Source organism: Ciconia boyciana, chromosome 1 (assembly GCF_034638445.1).
Source record: "Ciconia boyciana chromosome 1, ASM3463844v1, whole genome shotgun sequence".
In the NCBI taxonomy this organism is placed as follows: Eukaryota; Metazoa; Chordata; class Aves; order Ciconiiformes; family Ciconiidae; genus Ciconia; species Ciconia boyciana.
The window spans coordinates 46,203,939-46,221,718 of NC_132934.1; the positions used below are offsets into that span (position 1 = coordinate 46,203,939).

The window sequence follows — 17,780 nt, forward strand, 5'->3', positions numbered from 1 at the left end:
CCTGGAAATCCAGGTCCCATAATCATTTTGGCACTACAGCAATTAAGAAGTCTGGCAAAGCCCCGTTGGCTGCACACTCTGGAGAGAGAGAAGTACGATGGAGGCCATAAGCAGGCAGTAGTACACCAATGAGACAGCCTAGCTGTCTCCTCCTTATGCACAAAGCCCAATATGTATTTCTTCTCCCCTTTCCATCAATCCCCACCACCACCTTCATCAGACGAGCTACTAAAGTCTACAGATCATTCACTGTGATCCAAGTCCACTCCCCCTCTCATCAGAACTGATGACTCTCCTTTTCTTGTCCAGTCAACATGTGCAGAGATCAGCACAGAAATCAAATGTTTCTTTCAGATGTTGCTTCCTGGATGAATGTGTTCAGAATAGGGATATCAATCCACAGGTCTTGTCCAGAGGAAAAACTTCAAGGGAAGTAGATAAGCAGACTATATCATATAAAGACTAGGAGGTCCAAAGAGTCTACAAACGTAGACTTGTGTTATTTACTTTCTGCCCAGAAACTGCTCTACATGGGATCCCCTCTTAGGCCTGCTCTGGACCTATCTCTGTGCCTCAGACAGAGGACCATGAAGAAGGACAGAAAATACCAGGTTCTGCAGTGAGGGAGAGCTCTGAGAACTTTCACTGTGGCACATAGGCCCTCATTGTGATAGAGGTGCCAGGTTGGTGTACTGTATATTTCACCGAGGATGATCAGGTGTTCCTGCCACAAGAGGTTAATGATCAACTAAAACTGTGAAAATCTTGGCACCTTTACAACGACATTTTTCTGTCCCTCCCACATTGCTTGCAATACCTCCTCCATGTGCCGATGGGATACTCCTCAGCTGTCTTCTTGTCTCCCTAGATTCTCGCTGTCCTGCACCTACAGATGGTAAGTGAGCAGCCATATATATTGCGCTGCTGCAAGCATGTCCAAACTGAGGGAGGCCACACCACAGTGATGGGGTAAGTGTGGAAGTATCCATTGCTTGAAAATCTCAAGGTGAAGCCATAGATTCGGAAGGTTAAATTTTAGAGGGTGTGCAGCCCTCATTCCTGAATCTTCGTTCCTGCTCTGGAGGGCACAGTGGACTAAAGTCACTTACTAAGTCTCCTTTTGTTTCCAAACAAATCCTAGTGCTTTAAGCACACTTTTTATTTGTCATATTACTTTAAAGAGTAAGACTAAAGGGGCTGTCTTTATGTTCCCTGTATATCTTCCAGCATTTTGCCTAGCCCAAGCAGGAATGCTAGTATTTATATTATCTATATTTCACAGAGTATTCTGTGGCCAGAGGGTCTATGTATTATTGTTATTTTTGGTCCAGCTTTCAGGGCCTGCATATTGCCAACAGCTTTTTTTGTAAGGAGACAGTAAAAAACTTTGCATTTGACAACGTGTCTGTGTCTCTTGACTCAGTGCACTTTTGGAAAGCCCTCTCCTCTGGTATTCACACTATATCATCCTCCACCACAAGACAATTTAAAATAAGATATTCCCAGTCCTGCCAGCTTTCTCTAAACAAAGCCTGTGAGTTGAGAATGAGCTCAGTCTATGCATGACGTGTATTGGCATAGACATGCCAATGGGAGGGGAGCGGTTAGGGTAATTTGGGATATCCTAGGACACTTTGGGGAGAACTGTGAATCTCTCCCTGTCTTCCAGCTGGCCTTCCTTCAGGGATCTTTCTTCCTTCTCCATTCATTTCAATAACGCACTTTCACCCTCAGACCATCAACCTTCACAGACCCCAAATAAAACACTGAAACAAAATACCTGGACAGCAAGGTTTCCTATTCCTGCTGCTGCCACGGAGAAATGGGGTGAGGAGGCAAAAGCAGAAATTGATTCTCCATGAGGCGGTGGTTTGAGCTGCATCTGCCTCTGGAGCAGCCAATGCATGCCCTCTAGCAAAGGTACAACAGGGGTTCTGATGCAGTAGGGAGCTGCCTTTTTTGTTTATACCCAAACATATGGCCCTGAGCCTGGTAAGGACAAATGTGACATTCTTGCATCTTTAGAATGGATAAAATCTGTATTTATTGAAGATATGAGTCAGTTAATATGAATAAAATCTACGTGAGAATACACGCCTTGGAAAAACTGACTAATCAGACACTATTTTAAAAGGCACCTAAATGAATAACAGAGGAACCTGAAATTCTTATTTGGAAGTGTCCATATAATATAATTTAAATGCCATTTAAATATCACTAACTCTTTGAATCTTGTACGATATTTTAGAAGCATTCAGGTGCCTAATTTCCTTTAACATCACAGACTATGACACACAAATATCTTTGCAATTTGTGCATAAGGTCTCAAATTTATATTAGCTCTGAAAATAGAGCTTCAGCTTGTGGTTTTGTTGTTGTGAACTTTTATTCACAGACTGCCTGTCTTTACAAAAAATTTGTCCACCAGTTGTTAGCTTTTTTTACGTTTAAACATTTTGAATAGTTTTGTTTGTCCTCAGTGTAACTAATCTCACAGATGGATTATTAGGCTTGCAGAATTTGTTTACATTTATAAATCTTTTCTCTCATAGCTGAAACATTTTTTGAGGGGAGAAGAAAGTTTCTGCTGAAAAACTCCCTTTCTTTATATAAAATGTACTTCTGGTTTTTTAGGAGGAGGCCATATGCCCTGGCGAGGCTGGCATGAATGAGTGTATGGCTGCACATACAGTACACAATGTACTTTTTTTTGGTAATTTGCTTAATCTCTCCCAGTCTCTGCTCCTTTTATATCCGCAAACTTTAATAAGCTGAAAGAGAAATCCTGTGAAGGCTGGAACTTTCAAACCAAAAATGCAGTGCTTGAAATGAAACTGAATGATCTCATCCATCCCTAATTTTTAGTGCCTTTTCTATGCCTAGTAGACAGCTTTACTTTTATAAAACTTGAGTCCTTGTCAGCCTTGAAAATACTACTTATTGACTTTAAGTCACTTGTATTTACTTTAAGCAATTGCCTCTTGTGTATGTCCATACACAATAACTTTCCAAACAAAATGTCAAGTATTTTTTATGTTGATCAAGAGATCTAATTTCAATGTCAAGCTATTCTCCAACTGTGCACAAGTGAAGGAAAAGTTTTTCAATGTACTATGTACAGTTTTGCACTCCTATACATCTGACATTAGAATAATGCACACTGGGCTTGATCCAACAGAGAGTGGCTTTTGTGACTGTTGATCCTGGACATTTCAAGGGCCCCCCAGGCTCCAGTCAAAAAGTCTATTTTTGATTCTGATGGGAGAAAAGTGCTTCCTTCTACGGCAGCAGACTGCCAAATTATGCATCCCATGCTGGCTCTTTCCTGACTGGCACTGCATAATAGCTGTGGTAAGGTTTTAGTCTTTACCTCTAAAGCCAATTTGGCATGAAAGACTGATAAGCAGATGACTCAAAACCAAACGTAGTATTTCATAAGAGAACATATGCAGGAAGAGCTGCTGAGTGTTTTCCCCTTTTGCACAGTAAATGAACTAACTAGCCAAATGCATTGTTAGGTATCTCTTAAAGGGCTTTTGTTTTCCCATAAATAACCCCTGCAAGTTTTGAAAATTAAATCAGCCATCACAAGCAGGCTTTTGGAAATGTCACCAGAGCTGAATGCAGTCAGCATGCTCAAGAAATCATTTGTCATGATTCAATCAATGGGCCAGAGCAAAAATCTGAAGAAAGACTGCAGTAGAATAAAACAGCTTCAGGTTCCATGCATGCAATCAATTCAAAACATGATTAGTCCAGCAACAATTACATACTTATAGTGCCTTGCATATTAAAGAAAAAAATAATTACTGAAGTGGGAAGAATATTATATTTATCAAAATAAGCAGAGCATAGCTGCAGCCAGATAAGTAGGCAGCAACTTGAAAACTACCTTTGTAGATACCTTCCAGTGCTGTGGATCCAAAGCTGGAATAGGTCCCTGACTCACTGAAGTACTTAAGCATGTGTTTCATTCCCAGTGAGTTCAAAGAGACTTAATCTTGTTCTTAAGTAAGCATCTGCTTAAATATTTAGCTGAATGAGGGCCTACTACCTTGATCCCATTTTTATTGGAAACATCCACTGACTTCCATGACTGGAGAATTAGTCTCTTAAATAGGACTTGCAGAACTGTGGATCTGGGCCTTAGTCGTTCACCTATTTTGCTCTAAGCATCCTTCCTGAGTAGGGGATGTCCTATTTATCATTTATCATAAATACATATTTCTCCAGCCTTGGGATAGTTCATGGATCAAGGAATATCCTTACTAGAAATCTTCTCAGCTGATTAGGATGATAGAGCCTGACTCAGCAGAGTACTTGAGCATGACTCCACAAGCTGGATAATAAAATGAGGCTGGTGTTGGTCTGGGAATGCTCTGAATAAATAGCATGGTTCCCAGTTACTCCCAGTCCATTTTCTCACATGCCAGCTACAGCTACCAGAACACGATTAGGTGGAACAAGGTCATAAGGCTCATGGGGTCACAGAGTAAGAGAGGCTCTGGTGTTTTGCAAAGATTCAGACCAAAGGCCATGCTGCAGCGAGGTGGAAGCAGTTGTGAAAGTATCACGCACAGCACGCAAGATTTGACAGGTCTATGAGTAGCCCCATTAAAGTCAATGAGAACGAAACACACGCTTTGCTCTGCAGAGATGGGATTACTCATGTGCTTAAAATTAAACATGTGGTTAAGTGCTTTGCTGAATCAGGGCCAGAGAGATGGAAAATGAGTACTGCCAGTACTGATTCTCCCCCATCCTCTTTTCCACACAGCTGCCTGCTGACGCCTGCTGACTTTTTTGTAAATAAGTACTGTAGCTATAGTACTTTATTAATTACTAAAAGAAACTGGGCCATATCCAAAGTCGTGGCCTCACTGAGGTCCTACTTAGACAAAACTTCCATTAATGCCAACTTAAGATTTGACTCCATGATCATAAAAATGGGATTCTGTAGCATAAGAATAGAGTTGTTCCTAATACAATGGATGGAGATGAGGTTTCCTGGGGCAGAACCAAATTGGTGGGATCGTATAACCGGCAGACAAGTCCAAAGGAAAGGTAAATTTTCTGTTGGGAAATATACAGTAGAGAGCTTCTTCCGCACTTTTCTTTTGTGTGCACTTAATCAGTTAACTTGTCAAATCTTTTAGCAGGAATTGGCTTTTGTTTTACCATAAAAAACTCTTACAATATCTGAGAAAATGACATACGTTTGTGCACAGCAGGTTTATTATTAACACATTTGCTCATTTAACAGGTCTGGTAATAATTATTAATTTGATTCATCATACAAAAGATTTGTGGTTACATCAAATTGTTTCTTTGATTTTAAAACAAAAAGTGCAAGCTAGAGTGTGGAATCTCTGTTTGAATCAGGGAAAATGTCGTATGTGTGTGTTCGACATAAAAGACTGTTCATATGACAAGCATCTGGAATTTATGTTACATACATTTGGTAAATCACCATATTCTTACATTGCCTCACCACTTTCAGAATGATATTACAAGAATTACATTCAACCTTTTTAGAATAGGCTATATTTCCTCTGTCCATGTAAACATCCCATGAGAAAACAATTGAGATAAAGTATATCATATAAGAATGTAAGTGGTACTACAGATATTATAGCTTAATAAACTGTGTGGTTTATATTTGTGTAAATTATAAAGCTGTAGATTTTCTGATAAACACTGATGATAGGGCTTTGATGTGCATTTTATTACCTTTGGAAATGTGGGCATTTGATCTTTTTAATTGAAATAAGTAGTGCAAAATAGACAAGATCTAGACCTTTAGAAAGTGTTGTCTTCCCCCCTCGCAGTGCAATTAAGTTTAAAAGATTTTAATACTGCATAACATGTGGTTTGTTCTGTTAAGTTAAATCAATATGAGAGATAAGACTGAATAATTCTGAGAATTTTTGCACAAGTCATTTAACTTATCTGTTTCTCCACTTGTCAGTCTATAAAATAGTGTATTACTAATAACTGCCTTTGAACCAATGCAGTAAAATGGGGTTAGAATTATAAAAAGCTTGAAGATATTAGATGAAAAGTGATACGTAAGTACGAATTATTATATCTAATATATATTAAATATATAGTAGACATAATAATAATAATAATAATAATAATAATAATAATAATAATAATAATAACAACAACAACAACAACAACAATACAATGCACAACAATCCTTGGAAAACATGGTGTCTTTCATTACTGCCAGTAGATCTGGGTGTACAAGAGGAGATACTCCAGCTACTTGCTTTTTAATAGACAAAGTGAGTTGCCAGGCTGGACACTTACCAGTAAGGTTTTGATACGGACTAACCCCAGGAAATGCAGAACTGGACACATACTTCTGCCATGCTCCAGAGGTCCATAAAGCCTCTACAACCATACTTCAATGTTCAACTCCTTCCTTCTTGGTTCTTGCCTTGATAATTGTCATGGAAAGAGCAACCCTAGACAGTTGGTCTGGGTTGGGTTTTGTCAATCCTCACAAATTAAATGCACAGATATTAGGCCTGTGGTGTTTTAGATGTAAAGGAGATGTGCACATGCCATACACATCGGAAAATAATTAATGGCCCTTCCCAAAAAAAGGAGAGCCCAGCTCTCACAATGTCCACATCTCACAAGAGCCACTTTTAGTTAGTCGTTGTGCCCATACTTACACTTACCCCGTCGAATTCTGAACATGGAGAGAAACAGATCTGTGTTAAACTTCTTGCCTCTAATTGATAGCTGAACAACTCAGTGGCTAAAACTCAAAAGGGCTGCTGTCTATCAGACCTCCCTGTGGAAGAGCAGACCTGGGAGCTGGTGTTTGCTTTTTTTGGCTGTCAAAAAATCACCTTAAGCTGAGCTCAAGTAAAATGCATTTAAAAAAAATACACGTTTTTTGCTGCATTACTGTTTATGAGGGAATGAAGAGAGTTCAGGGAATTCAATCCAGGAGAGATGGCAGAGGCTTTTTTGTGAGTGTGTGTGACTAAATTAATATTAAAGTGACTGCAGCTTTTACATGACTAGCTCACTCTGGAGGATAGTGATATTTGGATGAATCAGCTAAAGGGCCTGGAAGGAGATAAAAGGGAACAATGCTGCACTGTCCTGAGCAGCAAGGGATGCCTAGGCATATCCCAGGGGAAGCACTGACCTGTGACAGTTTACATCTGGCACAGGAGTATGTAATTTTTCTCTGCGTACATCACCATCATCTTCTCCCCCACTTCCCCACACCATTTTACAGTGCTGGTGTGATGATCTGAGAACAGTTCTTGCAGTCCTGTGCAAGGACATCCCAAACTGGGTAGGACAGGACCAGCGTGCAGTGGGAGGTGAGGTGTCACAGTAGGTGAAAATCTACTGTACAAAGGCCAGGCACGAGAAGCCTGCATGATTTACCCATCCCACCAGGGAAGACTGGAAGCTGGAGTACCTCTGTCTATCAGTTCTTAGAGTGGTTTCAAGAAGATAAGGTCCCTCTGTCTAATGTAGCTGAAGAAGCCATTTAGCCTGCAAGTCAGACAGGACATGTCAATTAAGAATGACCGAGTTTCACTGGACTGTCTGAGACTATGGGTATTCTCTGAACTATGCTGGAAAGCAACCACAAGTCATATGGCTCTTCTTGGGAAAACTGCCCGTGGAAAAGTTAAGATTAATTTTGGCCTGAAAAATGAAGTTCTGACAGTTTTGATTGCTGTCTCACAGAGACAGTCTAGTCTGTGCCTGTGGCACCCTCAGCCTACCCAGTAGCAGGTGCTGAGATGAGGGGTCACAAAGCTGGATTCAAGTAATAGAAATAAAGATAGTTTCGTGGCTGGCCATTTTAGCTTCTGATGAAGGGAGAGCAATACATGAGCAGGAAGCATGAGGTAAGAGCCACAAACAAAGCCTGGGGTGATGATTTGTTATGGTTTAGGATCATATGAGAAGACTTGAAAGAGTGTCAGCAAAATCTGGGTGTGGCAAAAGTGCATCCTAGCAGAAGGTCTTAAAACAGGCAACAAAACAATAGCAAGAGTTCATGTGGTCTAGACCAATGGCCAAATATAGGAAACCGCAACCGCAATTTTTGCTTGCTTGAGCAAAAGCTGGCAGAGAGAAAGAAGTGCCTGAGAGTGGAAACTTGCTGTGACGGCCAAGTGATGTCCAGGAGGGACCCAGACGCTTCCTCACACAGCACCAGGAACTGTGTGGGCGACCCTGGCTCTGTGTGCTCAGGGATGGATCAGGAAAGATGCCAGCAGTGAAAGCAGCATCCCTGGGGGAGTGCATGCGAGGGGGGAAAAGCAGAGTGGCAGGAGAAGTCAGAGCTAGACACAAATATCCATTCCACAGCTCCCATCGCACAAAATGGTCTGTAAGATCAATCGGGGACTGAAAACAGCTTGTCCTGCAAATGACCTTATGAAGGAGAGCAGCTGGCTAAGGGCTCTCTATCAGTTAAGGAAAACAGGAGTCCTTGGGATTATGAGAGAAAGTGATTGGAGTCTGTAGATGTTCACCCCTGAAGCACCTTCACCCAGTGATGAAGAGGAAAATCTGAGGGTAACACTGGCCATGAGCCAGAGTGGTCCAACTGCACACAACTTCAGGTGAGCCTGATGACCCAACGCCTGAGGAAAGAGCAACCCTTCCTGAGATGTTGCTGTGGTTTAACCCCAGACGGCAACTAAGCACCACACAGCCGTTTGCTCACTCCCCTGCATTAGGATGGGGGAGAGAATCAGAAAAAAAGGTAAAACTGGTGGGTTGAGATAAAGACAATTTTATAGAACAGAAAAGAAAGGGAAAATAATAAAAGTAATAATGATATATACAAAACAAGTGATGCACAATGCAATTGCTCACCACCCACTGACTGATGCCCAGCCAGTTCCCGAGCAGCAGACCCCCAGCCAGCTTCTCCCCAGCTTTATAAGCCGAGCATGACGCCATATGGTGTGGGATAGCCCTTTGGTCAGTTGGGGTCAGCTGTCCCAGCTGTGTCCCCTCTCAACTCCTTGTGCACCCCCAGCCTACTCGCTGGTGGGGTGGGGTGAGAGGCAGAAAAGGCCTTGACTCTGTGTAAGCACTGCTCAGCAGTAACTGAAACATCCCTGTGTTATCAACATTATTCTCATGCTAAATCCCAAACACAGCACTATACCAGCTACTAGAAAGAAAATTAACTCTATCACAGCCCAAACCAGGACAATATCCACGCCTTATTCTATACCATCTCTGTCATGCCCAGGTCCCACACTTTCCAATACATCCCAATTAATCACCACCACCTTTCCTGTCTTTTGATATATACACACAATATCATTCCCTAAGTCTATGGGCCATCCCTCTGACATGTCCGTTGAGTTAATTTAGTCCATGACTTTGAGCTCCATCTGCCATAACAGTCCTTCAGGGCAAGAGAGATGGTGTGTGGTGTTGGATTGTTGCATGCTGAAGCCAGTTCTGATTCCATCACCACTGCACTTGTCTGGTTCTATCATTACTACACTTTGCTCGGTTTCATCAAAATTCATTCTTCATTAATCTGGGTGATTCTTACTGTAATACCATTGACATGGCATATAGCAACCATAAAAGTGATGACATACAGTATTATACAGCAATTAACGTCATACAATTTAATTCATTGGCTATTCTCACCCAAAAGCAAATCCCCTTGAGGTACACAGCGGAATTCCCCATCCTTCAGCATTATGCACCCACTGCACCCAGGTACTTGAGCAAAAGCAATCCCATGGATGGGTTTGTCTTTGCCCAAGGCAGGAATAACCCAGACTGTCTTCCTCAGCATATTTTTTATGTGCACTACAGGGACTTTATCCCCTTCTACAGTATGTACAAATTTTGGTTGGGCAGAGCCAGCTGGATTGGCAGATCCCCTAGTGTTGACTAACCAGGTGGCTTTTGCTAAATGTGTATCCCAATGTTTGAATGTCCCAGCACCCATTGCTCTCAGACTAGTCTTTAACAGTCCATTGTATCGTTCGATTTTCCCGGGGGCTGGTGCATGATAGGGGTTGTGATATACCCACTCAATGCCATGCTCTTTGGCCCAGGTGTCTCTGAGGTTGTTTCGGAAATGAGTCTCGTTGTCTGACTCAATTCTCTCTGGGTTGCCATGTCACCATAGGACTTGCTTTTCAAGGCCCAGGATGGTGTCCTGGGAGGTGGCATGGGGCACGGGATATGTTTCCAGCCATCCGGTGGTTGCTTCCACCATTGGAAGCACATGGCGCTTGCCTTGGTGGGTTTGTGGGAGTGTGATATAATCAATCTGCCAGGCCTCCCCATATTTATATTTCAGCCATCGTCCTCCATACCACAGAGGCTTTAACTGCTTGACTTGCTTCACTGCAGCGCATGTTTCACATTCATGGATAACCTGTGCAATAGTGTCCATGGTCAAGTTCACCCCTCGATCATGAGCCATCTATATGTTGCATCTCTTCCTTGATGGCCTGAGGTGTCATGGGCCCACTGAGCTATAAATAATTCACCCTCCTGTTGCCAGTCCAGATCCACCTGAGCCACTTCAACCTTAGCAGCCTGATCCACCTGCTGGTTGTTTTGATGTTCTTCTGTGGCCCAGCTCTTGGGTACGTGAGCATCTACATGATGTACTTTTACAACCAGGTTCTCTACCCAGGCAGCAATATCTTGCCACAATGCGGCAGCCCAGATGGGTTTGCCTCTGTGCTGACAGTTGCTCTGCTTCCATTGCTGTAACCACCCCCACAGGGCATTTGCCACCATCCATGAGTCAGTACAGAGATAGAGCACTGGCCACTTTTCTCATTCAGCAATATCCAAAGACAGCTGGATGGCTTTCACCTCTGCAAACTGACTCGATTCACCTCCTCCTTCAGCAGTTTCTACCACTTGTCGTATAGGATTCCATACAGCAGCCTTCCACCTCCAGTGTTTTCCCACAAGACCACAGGACTCATCAGTGAACAGGGCATATGGCTTCTCATTTTCTGGCAATTTATTATACAGTGGGGCCTCTTCAGCATGTGTCACTTCCTCCTCTGGCGATATTCCAAAATCTTTGCCTTCTGGCCAGTCCATGATCACTTCCAAGATTCCTGGGCGACTGGGGTTTCCTATCCGAGCCTGCTGTGTGATCGGTGCAACCCACTTACTCCCCGTAGCATCCATTGCATGATGCATAGAGGGGTCCCTCCCTTTGAACATCCAGCCCAGCACCGGCTGTCGGGGTGCCAGGAGGAGCTGTGCTTCCGTACGAACCACTTCTGAAGCAGCTCGAACGCCTTCATATGCTGCCAATATCTCTTTTTCAGTTGGAGTATAGTGGGCCTCAGATCCTCTGTATCCCTGACTACAAAACCCAAGGGGTTGACCTCAAGTCTCCCCTGGTGCTTTCTGCCAGAGGCTCCAGGTAGGGCCATTCTCCCCGGCTGCGGTGTAGAGCACATTTCTTACATCTTGTCCTGCCCGGACTGGCCCAAGGGCTACTGCATGAACTATCTCCCGTTTAATTTGTTCAAAGGCTTGTTGTTGCTCAGGGCCCCATTTGAAGTCGTTCTTCCGGGTGATGTGATAGAGAGGGCTTACAATCAGACTATAATTTGGAATATGCATTCTCCCAAAACCCACAACGCCTAAGAAAGCTTGTGTTTCCTTTTTGCTAGTTGGTGGAGACATGGCTGTTATTTTGTTAATCAATCACATCCATTGGGGTCTGACGACATCCATCTTGCTATTTTATTCCTAAAAACTGGATCTCCTGTGCAGGTCCTTGATGCCTTCTCATTCCCAAACCTCTGATAAGTATTTGTAGGATATACAACAGGTAGAAATACACAAAACATGCTCTGTGTCCTGTACACTGATTACAATAAGTGAAAGACTTCAGAACTAAGCAACTTTACCAGACAAGTTACAATACTGCTTTAGCATTGCCCTGAAGAAGTTACCATCTTTTTTCGTGTATACAACTACATGTATTTTGACATTGTCTCTTAAAAACATTACTGAAAACAGTATGAGCAAGGGTTTTTTCCCACTACATAGGACACTAGCAAGTTGTGCCACATTTTTCAGTCCTGATTTTAAAAGCATGTTTTTGCACTTAAGATATTTGCCACAGATTTTATATATCTATATACAAAATTGTTTGTTCATGTATTAAGTTACAAAATTGTAGTGCTTAATATAATAAATATCAAAATCTAAGATCTTTTAAAAAAATGCTTGTTTATAATACATTGCTTTGGTTTTAAAGGGCAGCAGTCAATACCAGTCTGGTTTATTTTGCAACAATATTGTAGTGTAAAAATGTTGCTAAACAATTCTGGTACTTTCAGATTGGAAGTATTTATTTTCCAAAAACTATACAGTAATATACTGAAAAAAGAAACTGCAATAGGACTGTTTGTGCCTTCACAAATATATAATGAGAATTATTATGGCTGATACGAATCAGATTTAATCTGTATTCCATACAGCACAGTTAATTACTAAGAATGAAATAAAAGATTTTTAAAGCTTAAGTAAGTTGATTAAAAAAGCTTCTGATACTATTGTCATCAACACAGTAATAAAAGCACTCTTATGGTCTGATGCTATGCACATTTTTGAAACAAGTGACCTAGTAGTTAGCTTCTGTGATTCATGAAGGGTTTGTGATGTTAATCAATACGTAGGAGATCAGTCAGGGACATGCGCAAACACCACCCACTTTCTGTCCTTAAAGTGAAACATTTCTGCCTGGTCTGAAAAGGTAAAGAAGTATACAGATGTGTAAAGTAGTGTGCTTTTTTTTTAAAGAGGAAGAAATATGTATTTATATGTATTTATATATAAAAATGTATTTTATATATGTATATATGTATTCTATATTTAAATTAGTGTCAATCAAATCCAGGCAGAGATTAAACTGACCATAAAGACGACGTAACAGAAGTCATTAAGGCAGTAAGTTGTATCTCTTGAGGATTTTCAGGTATTCTACCTCTATCTCAAGAAGAAAAAGAAATTTTGAACTGCATTGTAGGCCCAATCAGCATTGAATGATTACAGCCAGGTAAGGAAGGGGTCATTTTAGTTGAGCACTGACTCCACATCGTTGAGAACAGGGATCAAGTCTTCTGACTCTAGAGTCCCAAGATCAAGATTTGTTCCTGGAAGACAGCTGAGGAAATCAGGGAAATGTATTTGTTGTGGCTTTATGTTCATTGTTGTCTGTGCTATAGTTTCTCCTGTATCCACCTCATCTACGTTGCTGAAGGAATCTTCAGGTGTCGTTGGTATACTGCAGCATCCTAATCCCAAGCCGCCGTCTGTACTTTGTTGCCTGGAACAGTGGGCCCACTGTTCAAGAAAGGATCGGATCCATTATTTGTAACAGGCCTCATGTCTTGTGTCGCGGTAGGTGTACTCACAGCTGTCTGAACTGGGGCCATGTTTTCTGAGTCCATGGGAAGCTGTCTGCATAGAGCAGCTTCCTGTCACAGTAACTCCTCCTGACGCGGCCTAATTCGCTCCCTCTCCATCTGCATTCTCTGGAGCCTTAACTTCTGCTGCTGCTGTTGCTGCTGTGCGGTCAGTGCACGGGGCAGGTTCAACGGCCCTGGCTGTGGGATCTGGGGAGGACGACTCTGCTGCGACATGGCTGTGCTGGGTGTTATTTGGCGCTGGTGATTCATGACGAGATTTGGCTGAGACGTTGCCATAGACCTCTGTGGTACTGGTGTGGAAGTAGCTGCAGGATGGTGGCTCCTGTGATTCAGTGGTTGGTTCATAGCTTTTCGAGGATCTTGCCATGTTGTAATTTTTTTCTGTGTGATTGAGGAAGTACCGCTGTCCCGTGTGCGTGAGCTCCATCTCCCAGCTGGGCGGCAGCGGCAGCTTGTCCGTCACATCATAGGAGCGCTGGCGGAAGTGCGTGTGCTGCTGTGTCACGCCCAAGCCCACGAGAGAGGCGGGTGAGGCGTGGGAGCGGACGTGCTGTGCGGTGGCGGACCACGGCGGGGGCCGCATGAGTCTGTGCTCCATGGCGGCGAATGCCAGCCCGAGTTGGGCTCCTTGAAGAAGGAGTCGGGCCGCATCTTCTTCGTCCAGGAGCTGGGCTTGGGGTTCATGACCACGTTGAAAAGCGCCTCCAGCTCATGTCCAGGTCGTGCGTGACATAGCCACCTGCTGCCCTGGCGGCGAAGGCGTGGGAGCGGGGCTCATTTTCCACCCACCTGTGGGTCCCGACGGTGGGCGCAGGCATCCTAGGGCAGGCAGCCAGGGCCGGCGGGTCAGGGCCCCGAGGTGATGAACAGCACAACAGGGAACACACACAGCAAGCAAGGTGTTACGTCACACCGCTCTGAGAACAAGCACAACAACTCTTGAGAGCAAGTAAATCAACATTGCGACCGGCGGCTGTTAACCCAATAATGAATGCTTATAACAAATTTATTTTAACATGCTCGGGTCAGATCTGTTGTTATCTCAACACTTCATGGCCCACGCTGGGTGCCAAAAAAGGACTGTCGTTTAACCCAGCAGGCAGCTAAACACCACACAGCCGTTCGCTCACTCCCCCGCAGTGGGATGAGGGAGAGAATCGGAAAAAAGGTAAAACTCGTGGGTTGAGATAAAGAAAATTTTATAGGACAGAAAAGAAAGGGAAAATAATAATAGTAATAATGATAAAAGAATATACAAAACAAGTGATGCACAATGCAATTGCTCACCACCCACTGACTGATGCCCAGCCAGTTCCCGAGCAGCAGACCCCCGGCCGGCTTTTCCCCTACTTTATATGCTGAGTGTGACGCCATATGGTGTGGGATAGCCCTTTGGTCAGCTGGGGTCAGCTGTCCCAGCCGTGTCCCCTCCCAGCTTCTTGTGCACCCCCAGCCTCCTCGCTGGTGGGGTGGGGTGAGAAGCAGAAAAGGCCTTGACTCTGTGTGAGCACTGCTCAGCAGTAACTGAAACATCCCTGTGTTATCAACATTATTCTCATCCTAAATCCAAAACACAGCACTATACCAGCTACTAAAAAGAAAATTAACTCTATTGCAGCTGAAACCAGGACAGATGTCCACAGACTGGAGCTGTCTAGCAGCTGCATGGGGCTGAATGGAAGGAATCACTAGGTGGACCAGCACAAGATAAACTTATAGCACATATGAGTGTTGCATGCTTTTTTTGGTGAAAACTGACCTGTTGCAAAATTGAGGAAAACAGAAATATGTAATTTTGAGGAAAACACCAAATATGTAATTTTGTTGTACAAGTCTTAGGTAATCCCACTGTTCCTGGTGTATGCAGTATATGCAGTTAATCTAATAGTGTAACTTGTAGTTGTCTTCTGAGCGGGTTGAGTGGCTGGAAGGCTGCAGCGTGGGATCTGTCAGAACATCCCTACAGAAAAGCATTGCTTTTTTTGACTGTCGCTAGCAACTTAGTCTTGCCTGAAACCATGTGCAGCAGAAGCATTTGGTATTTTGCCAAACCAAAAGGAACGGGTGTTATACCCAAACTGCTTGGAAGAATTTACCTCTCTTTGTGTTTCACACATACCTCTACAATATACCCAGAGTGCCATGGAGGCGAAAGCAAAATCTGTATGCAAGTCAGAGAGGAGACTGCCATTGAAAAGTGGTGGAAGCTGGCTGGATTTCGCTGAAAAAACAGGGTGGAAATGGAGACAGGCGCTAGTACCCAGTCCTGTGCCAGCCAGCAGTGATAAGGAAGAAGTGACCACCAAGGGGCAGCATTTTCCTAATAGTTTTGTCATGTTGTTTCTAAGAACTGCTTCCCTACCATTCCTACATCACCATTCAGATACCCGAAAGTAATGTGACAGTTGTGAAAATGGCCCTGAGAGCCTGTAGATGCCAGGCAACATGGGAGTGCTCAGTACTGGCCTCTTCTCTAGGGGTAGGACACGGTGGAGAGGTCACGGAGTCTGGAGAAGATATGGAAAGTCCCCCGACTAACACTGTGAAGTTCGAGCAATGGAGAGCACCATTGATCAATAATTTATACTTAAATGTGATGAAGTGTAAAAGTGTGATTAATGGGGCAATTAAATTTCCTTGCTTCCAGCAGAGACCTGAACCTGCATTTCGTTTTTTTTTCAGTACTAGCTAGTTTAAAGGTACTCCTTAATTTCATTTTGAGCTTTTATCCCAATTTTACAGAAAAATTATGTCACATTGTCAGCAAAAACTATTTGATTATGATCCTTTAATGACCCATATTGAGCATTAAGGCCCTGATTCAGCAGTGCATTTCAGTGTGTGCTGAATTTTAATTATGTGCGAAGACCATTGTTATTCAGAAAAGTGTTTAGGCGTGTGCTTATATGTTTTGCTGAACTGAAGCTTGAGAGCAATAAGAAGGCATCTGGCACTTACCTAAGAGCAATCAAGGGTGAGTCATAGTAGTGAAACTGAAGCTGTGACCACAGAGAGTTATTACATAGAGCAGTCTCCCAACCCTGTACTTTAATAATCAGGGAAGGGAAAGATCTGCTTATCCTAGTCTTCAGACTCCTGAAATGTCTTCTTTTGCAGGTTGAAACCGCATTATTTTACCAGGGTCCTTTCATTTCTTGCCAATCGAGGATGATGAATATGGGAACGTATTTTTTTCATTGTGTTTTCCACCGGACAAATAATTCCCAGCACGCGATGGTGACTGTTGAACAAACTCCTGCTGTAAAACCAATTGAAAGGCTCCCATTGATTCTAAGGAAAGCTGCTTCAGGCCCTGGGTGAGTCACTGTACGGGCAGTTCCGGTCTCAGCAATTCTTGTCTTGCCTCTGTAATGCGACAGCAAATCAAGGTCTCCCAGCCAGCGACTAGCAAATGCTTAGATTGGAGAATCACCTTCCAACCCTAAAGTCCGCTGACAGCAGGCTGCTGCCTCTTTCTAGCTGTTTCTTTCTTTCTAGATGTTGCAGTCACCAGTGCGAGCTACCCCAGGTACCCCCAGGATGGCAGAACTGTTGCTAACACCACCTGGCACAGCCTCTGGGGTGGACTTTGCTCTGGCAAGCACTGTACCTGGACGCGAGGCACCACTGCTCCGCTTGCCTTAGCCATGATGCTAAGGGAAGAATTTAACCGCCTGTCAACTCAGAGTAATAAATGAGATAACTCCCCAACTGATTATCAGCTGTTTTACCTGCAATGCCCAGGACTGTTTAACTCTTACTATGACTGATTAAAAAACATAATGGAAAATTGATTTTTTTCTGCTTTATAGGGGGAAAATCAATGCAGATTAAGAACAGGATAAACAGCAAAAGGGAAGAAATACGACTGCAAATTCCACTGGACCCAAACCCAAAAACAAGTGTATATATTCTAAACTGCTGGAACATACACTTTCTAAAGCCTCCTAAATCTCTGCACTGGTAAAATAATCTCAAACAAACTTGAAAACAGATTGAAAATAGATGGGGTGTCTCTAAGTGAAAAGAGACAGTTATCCTCTGCACCTGCTAATAAACACAGCCCCTTTTTGTTATGAAATGTCTCTAACCTAAAATACCGCCTGAAAGTAAACTCCTTCATCAATTCATCACGAATTCTTCAAAGGCATTTTGGAAGTCTCTCTACACCATTGGCTTTATTGTGGCTTTATTTAGGATTTGAGGAGAGAGAATGCTGCAATCAGAAAGAAAGAAAGACAGACAGACAGAGGAAATGATTACCTTTCAATCCCTGTGATGTAGAAAGAATAACATGCTTCTTTCTTGATCTGTTGTATTATATACTTACAG

At 43.0% G+C, this 17,780-nt stretch overlaps 1 pseudogene; it reads right to left on the reverse strand.

Annotated features, from left to right (window-relative positions):
* Window positions 1–13,065: 13,065 nt before the first annotated feature.
* LOC140660495 (WW domain-containing transcription regulator protein 1 pseudogene) lies at window positions 13,066–14,226 on the reverse strand (annotated as a pseudogene).
* Window positions 14,227–17,780: the final 3,554 nt, after the last annotated feature.